The sequence below is a fragment of the Lactuca sativa genome, chromosome 7 (genome assembly GCF_002870075.4).
Source record: "Lactuca sativa cultivar Salinas chromosome 7, Lsat_Salinas_v11, whole genome shotgun sequence".
Classification (NCBI taxonomy): domain Eukaryota; kingdom Viridiplantae; phylum Streptophyta; class Magnoliopsida; order Asterales; family Asteraceae; genus Lactuca; species Lactuca sativa.
In genome coordinates, this window is record NC_056629.2 from 230,964 (window position 1) to 238,699 (window position 7,736).

Genomic DNA, 7,736 nt, shown 5'->3' on the forward strand with positions numbered 1-7,736 from the left:
TTCAATTAAGTCACACAGTTAAGTACAAAACACATAATACTCAAATAATACACTTTTATTACTTCAAAACGGGTTACAAAGGTTAACCTAGACTATTATATCAACATTAATGACAAGCCCAGAAACATAGGCATTACAGATTACCCTAGGGAAAGCCTAGGATGAGACTAGTGTCGGGAGCAAAGTTAGTAGCGTTGAAAGGGACTTGGTGTAGTCGCGGCAATTCTTGAGCAAAGTACGGATAGATGTGGAAGGTAGTAGGGGCCCATACTACTGAAAGCAGAGGATCTGTACTCGATTCAAGAAGGGTCGAGATGAGACCAGGAAACTTGTAGTGTGTGTGTGTGATCCCTCTTTAGTAAGGACTATTTTGATGGTTGTTATGACATGTTCCAGCATCGTGACATTGCGTTCAGGAGCCAAACAAATCGAGGAGCAGATGAGAGAGTTTGTATCAGTTGAGGTCACGCACAATATATTGGACCAGACTCCTTTGGTCATCGGTGAAGTCAAGGAGGGGATTTGGGAGTTTTTGAGTAGCCGCCTTGGGGCCCATCAGGGGCCCAATGCTTATGGATCGTTGCAATTTCTCGGATGGGAGGATCCTATTATTAGCTCTTGGCACCAGGGATCCGAGATGGGTTACGGACCTGGTCTCCAGGAGAGACGACTACTTGATTGGATCGCTATGGAGGTTTCGTGATTCGTATACGAGGAGTTACCCGACGTTATTGAGTGTGTTATGGGCAGAGTATCCGCTAGGTTTCAGGGTCAGTCAGTGACTGTTTGGATGGCTGATGGGACATACAAGGTAACTCGGGAATAGGAAATTGACCTGGAGTTAGAGAGGAAGAGGAAATCAGATGAGGTTTAGTTGTCCGCAGGTTCAGGTAAGAGACCTAAAAGGTCTGATTCGAGATCGAGAGACTTTCAGTGCTGCAATCATGAAGGCAAACACAGCAGGATGCATGAGGGTGCGTCTAGGAGCAGCGGTAATGGTGATTTGGGCTGTTTCAAGTGCGAGCGGGTCGGTCATTTTAACAGAGACTATACTAGTACCATCTCCCAGGGATCAGGCATGGTATGCTTCCATTGTGGACAGCAGGGCCACACAAAGGCCCAATGTCCAAGTTTGTTTCTAGCAGGGTAGGCAAGACCTCCTGGACCTGTGACTTTGAGGATCACTGATAGTCGTCGGGGTCGGGCAAGGGCGCCTACAGCACGGATCAGGGCGTACAAGTTGTCTTCAGTGGCGTCACGTGCGGCACTAGACGTTGCAGGTGCGTATATTTTGCTTTCTTGTCAAATTTTATATTGTTATGGTACTGCATCAATGATAGTAAGTATGGGTTGAGTATTATATTACCTGTTTTCGATTAAGTCATATACCATCTGCATACCTTTGATGTTAGTGTAATAGTTCAAAGATGTTCCCTTTAGAGCAGGTTCTTAGGATGCAGTCACTATAGCAAGTGTGCGGTTGGGGCTCTAGGAGCACTCTGTTAATCTTCAAGAGTGCGTCAAATTTAATACTAGTGAGTTTTGGATCACTAGCAGCAGTAAGAGTTGGGTTATCAGCGGATTGGTTATTGGATGGTTTGGAGGATTGGGAATCCTATCCAAGTAGTGAGCTGTAAGGAACTAGGTAAATCGAAGTAGGGGAGAAGTATCAAAGTATTCAGGAGCAGTAGCACGCTAAGTCTGGAGGAGTTAGTGACCTTCGAGAAGGAAAGAAAAGCAGTCCGAGGGGTTGTGTGGGTAGAGGAGTGCATGAATTGAGAATTTAGGAAACTTATTAATGTAGAGTTCGTATTTTCAGGGTTAGCTGATGGCTGGTTTGGGAAACCAGGTCGGTGGATCGCCAACGGGACTCGAGTGAGTCCAGATGCCTTCAGAATAGTAGTCGGTGGTAGACACAGAATGGAGAGTGCAGTAGGACTGCAGGATAGCTGCAACATTCCCCAGTAGCGATTTAGTGAGGGAAGTGATGTAAGGCAGCGGGTAAGCCATAACATTCATTAACTGTTTAGTTAGAAGAGTGAGGGAGGGGGCCCATATCTTCTAGTTCGCAGAGTGTCGGTAGAGGCCCGTATCTCCTAGTTAGCAAGGTAGGGATCAGGCTAGGGTAGTTCATTGAGATTAGTATGGAGTTGGCCTACGTAGCCCTAGAGAGGTAAGACCTTGGGAGAGGCCGCTCCAGGATACAGGTGGGTGAGACCCATGAGCAAGATCCGTATGATAGTAGCAGTATAGGTGAGACCTAGGAGCAGGATTGCTCAGTAGTATGGTTTGGGTGAGACCTTAGGGCGAGGCCCGTGTGACAGTAGCTAGGCAAGTGAAACTAGAGGGATAGACCGCTCTAGAATATAGCCGGGTGGGACCCGTGGGCAAGGCCCGTGAGATTATAGCAACACAGGTGGGACCTGGTAAGGACCTTAGGGTAAAGATATGGGATCGAAGATCCCAGGACTTGTAGCGTCAGATTGGCAGAGTAGATAGAGCAGCTTAGATAGCCGAAGTTTCTTCGGAAGTCGTTGGGAGAGACTAAGAGATTGTGGCGGGTGTAGTAACCAGTGGGAGTCCGGTAACCCAGTTGATGGCAGATTAGTTGGGACCAAGGTGGTTTCGGCTCATCCGGACGGCGGATAAGTGGCAGCAGAATCATCGGTTAGGGGAAGTAATGATAAGAGAAGCTTGGTGTGGGACAGCTAGTTGACCAAGAAGTGCTACACCTCTCACAACAGGGGTAAATAATCTCAGAGGGAAGGTTTTAACCCTCTTGCTTAGCTCTCGTATGAGTCTAACCATTGCAGGGATGAATCTTTTACTCGAAGGATTATCTGATCCATTTCGTTGGGATAGGTTGTCAACACCAGGACATAGTAAGAGGAAGCATTTAGTAGGTGTCAGTGATGTAACCAACATTGGGAGTGGCTAGAGGTGTAATTACAATAAAGGTATATCCTTCACAGAGATAGAGAAGGTTGTTATTTATGGAAAGTTTACTTGGGAAGGACGGTGAACGCACAGGGAAAAAGGGGTAAACCCCTAGGATGTCCAGTATAAGTACTCAGGGAGTACCGAAAGGATTGTCGGTTAGTTAAGAGCCGTGTTCTCAGGATTGTTGGTGGTTAGGATGCTCTCGAGGTGTTATCGGTAGGGAATAGTTTTGACGGATGATCGGACAGAAGATTAATGGAAGTGGTCAGCAGGAGATGTATGCATTAGGAAGGCATGTGGTGAGCAGAGTAAAGAATAGTTGACCGTAGCAGACTTCGAGGACGCAGTCTAGTTTAAGTGGGGGAGAGTTGTAACAACCTTTTCGGAAAAGCATTCATTTATGGATTCAGAAGTCAAGGCTAGGGGCATTTTGGTCATATATGGGTTTTGAGTTTTATTCAAGAAGGTTTCGGGCCAGAGTGTGTTGTTAGAAACATAGGGCTTCTCTCCACCTTTCCGTAGATATAGAGTTCATCGGAAACTGGTCTAGAATAAAGGAGTTATGACACTTCGAAGATATCGACATTTATGGCCCCTTAATGGAAAAGTTGACAAGGCAGTCCCTAGCATGCACAAAGTGCACGCATGTGTTTAGCTGGGTACACCTAGTGTAAGGATGGAGTATGCCCAGCGTAGCGGGGCAATTTATCGTGGGTATTGAAGGCGTACGCCCAGCGTACGAGAAGTATGCCCATCGTACACTAAAAGCCTTTAAACCCTATTTTAGGAGTGCCACTATATAAAGAACATAATGGCTTCAACCCTAGCCCCCATATCAGCCTCCCCAAATTCAGAAGAAACCCTAGAACGCCACAACCTTCATTTTATGACATCTTGACCTTGGGAAGCTCATTTTGGTGGTTTAAAACTTGGAAGAGAAAAAATGAAGATTGGCAAGGAGGAACCTTGGAGGACAGAGCTTATAGATCTGAGATAACATCATCTTCTGGAACTCTTTGAAGGTATAAAGCTCACAACTTTGCTTAAGGGTGCTTAGATCTAGTATGGTTTAGTTTTTGGTCCAAAGGTGAAAGCTTTATGGCTTAATCCGATTTCCAGACCAAGGGTTGCCTCTCTTGGTGGTAAATGACTCCCTAGAATAGAAAGTTGATATCTTGATGGTCCAAATGATTTCATGCATGATTTAAGACCTTTTTCCATGGAAATTGGTTATAGTTTTTGGAGTTGGAGCCTATATGAGTCATGGAAGCCATCAAGTAAGCAACTTTATGGTATAAGGTATGGAATTAGACTTCGATCTGAGTTTGTAGCTTATGAATCGGGGTATTAAGTAATTAATGGAAAGATGGCTTAACAGGGTACTACGTTGAGCGTACGTGCAGGTACGCCCAACGTACTCGTCATTAAGCCTGTACGCTAAGCGTACATTGGAGTACGCCCCGCGTAACGCTGCCAGTTTGGGCCTTGAGCATTTGGGCCTCGGTGTGGGCTGTGCTTTGGACTATAGGTCTTTGGGCCTTAGTGGGCCATCAGGAGTTAGTGATTATGGGCCAAGTATATGTGTTGGGCTTAGGGTAAGGCCCAATAAAGGGATTGGGCCCAATGTAGCAAATTAGGCCATTAATGGGCCAATATTGGGCTTGGGAAGCCTATCTAGTTGTGGGCCTTTTATATTATGTTTGGGGCTTACTTATGGACCATATTGGGGTAGAGGTAAAATGGTCATTTTACCCTGAGAAGGACTATTGCATTGAGCTAAGTGTTATTTGATCTTAGTAGCCCGCGGTGCGGAGGGGAGCAACAGTCGTGGAAAACTTCAGTTAGCAGCTAGAGGGTTATCAGCAAAGTTCAGCAGAGCAGGCGGGTTTCCCTTTGTGTGAATGGGTCTACGGTCGCAATGTCGGCCCATGTAGTTATGAGTAGAAAGACCCGGGGGTTAGCCCTAGGCACTGTTTGCTAGTATGATATTCAGGACCAAGGTCCAATGTTGGGCGGGTGCCCAAGGAATGGTTTGCAAGACAGAATATACGTGTTGTCTGTGTGATACTTGTATGAGCCTCGTAGGGAGGTGAATGTGGGCGAGGTCCCGTATCTCACCATTAGCAGAGTATGGACGGGGTTCCATATCTCATTAGTAGCTGAGCAAGGGCGAGGCCCGAGTTAGGAAATGAGTGAGTGTGGGTTGGGCCCGTATCTTACTATCAGCAGGAGTGTGGACATGGTTCCATGACTCATCAGTAGCAGGACAGGGGCAGGGCCCACGATAGGCGAGGCCTTAGAATAGGAATTTAGTAGTATATGTCTAGCTTATGTGATATGTTATGAATATGTGTTAGTATAAGTTAGCGGGCGGGGCACAGAGGCAGGTGGGGCCTAAGAGAAACAAATTTCTACGCCGAGCGGGGCTCAAAGCCAGGCGAGGCCTGTTGTAGCGGGCGGGGCCCGAGGAAGTGGTCGAGGCCCAATTTTGCAGTATGTGGCTATGTGTGTGGTATGTGATACGATGGGGAACTCACTAAGCTTTGTGCTTACGGTTTTTAGTTTTTGTTTCAGGTACTTCCGGTAGCGGAGGGAAGAGCTCAGGGTGATCGCATGACACACACCATTGTTTAGTCAGCCTGGGATGTTTTACTCTGATAATAAGAATATGTTTTAAATTAACACTCTAATTTTATGTTGTGAGTTATGTTATGGATTGACATATGTGGTTTAAGTAATATTTTAAAATTGAAAATTTTAGTCAAGACTTTTGGGTCGTTACGATAGATCTAGTCATTTTAGCCTTAGAAGAGGTCCTAAGTGATAAAAATGAGGTCCCAATAGCTAGATTTGTCTCATGCATGAAGTAGGAAGGTCTTATTGGATTAACACCATGTGTTAAGAATTTTTTGGATGTCCAAAGTGATAAAGTTCGAAACTTTATGGTTCAATGACACATTTGGTCGATTGATCTGGAATTTGGGCTTAAGTGCTTAAGCGATTAAGCACTTATTAGGGTTTTGGTGAAACCCCGTGTAAGCCCATCGTAATTCCTGTACGCCTAGCATACGGAGTCAACCACCCCGATGGCGGTCAACATCGGGCAGGCGTATGCCCATCATATCGGAGAAGTACACCCTGCGTACATCCTCAGTTTGTACCTTTGACTTGTGGGCTTCGGTTTGGGCCGTTGTTAGACTATTTAGACTTGGGCCTTGTTGGGCCCTGAATATTTGAAGTAGGGCCAGTTCTAATAAGGGGTCCTATGGTAAGGCCCAATTAGGAGGTTAGGCCCAATTAGGAAAATCAGGCCATTGTGGGGCTTGTGCATATGGACTTGGGTTAGTGGATTGATATTGGGCCTAGGGCCCAAATTAGGGAAATGGACATCCCTTTGGCAATTTTGGAGATCCCACTTATTAATTTAGTATTCTTCATTTTAGGTAATTGAGGTGGTCGGTGAAATAGCGGCGGGAGACTCTCAGTTCGGTTCTGTAGTACTTGCTAGGTGAGTTATTCTCACCATACCAACAAGGTTTAAGGCACCAATATCGGCCCTTCGGATTGTATTCAGGTTTATTGCATGTTATGCGTATTGATTAGCACTCTAGTAGTTAGGTTGATGGTCTGGTTAGTGGCCTGTTATCTTGGTATCCTAGTCATAGGAGGTTGTTATGCTAATTGATTTATTGGAATGGTCGTTTGTGATATTTATATGCTAGCATATGCTATTTATGTGCACTTGATTGTTGTCTGGTGGTTGGGTTGAGGCGTCCTGCTTCGTGCTGTAGGCCAACATACCCAGGGTGGTCCGGATAGGCTGTAGGCCCTGGGAGGCAGTCCGGGCATGCCAAAGGCCCCGTCGAGCAGTCCGGATAGATTGATGGGTTTTGGTCATAAGAACATCCTATATGCTCATACAAACCCTAATGCTTGGATCTAGGTTTCTCTATTGTACATGCAAGTTATCCAAGACTATAAACCCTAATTCTAGCATACAAGTAATCATATTAATATAAGAATGGGTTTAAGACATTACCTTGATTGTTATGTAGCAATAACAATCCAATTCCTCCTTGTATTGACTTTAGAAAGCTTAGAGTCACAAATGTCACTCCTCTAATGGTTCACAAACACCAAGAGCAAAAGGATGAAGAGGAGAGAGGATGGAGGCTTCCCTAAAACGTGTGAAACCCTAGAAGGATGCTTAGCCACGTTTTTGGGTCATAAGGGATCTATATATAGGAGGCTATTAGGGTTATCTAACAAGGAAACCCTAAATTGGATGCTTAAGCCCTAAGCAACCCATAGATTCCTTTTCTTAAGGCCTTGGACGATTTCCTCATGGGCTTTCCCATAGAATTCGTCCACTCCTTAATATAAGGCAATCCATAGCCCAAATTACAATTATCTTATAATTACAATTCCAGTCCCTTAAGTTTAATTAATCTCTTTTAGTCACAAAACTAATTACCAATTAATTCTTGACTAATATTAATTTAAACAATATGATTTCTCCTTTAATATATTATTCTCATAATATATTAATAAATCATATTTAATCCTTTCTCTCCATAATTTCATCCTATCAAGTTGCTTTGGTGAAGGCAACCCAAAAGGACCATGCACCATCGGGTCAAGTACATACCAAAATAGTTATGGACTTAGACACTAATCCAACAGTCTCCCAATTAGATAAGTCTAATAACTATTATGCGTATGACTTCAGATCCTGATCTACAATCGTTGCTTTCCAAAGCCGCTGTCAACTCTGATACTATCAGATATGCGTGTCC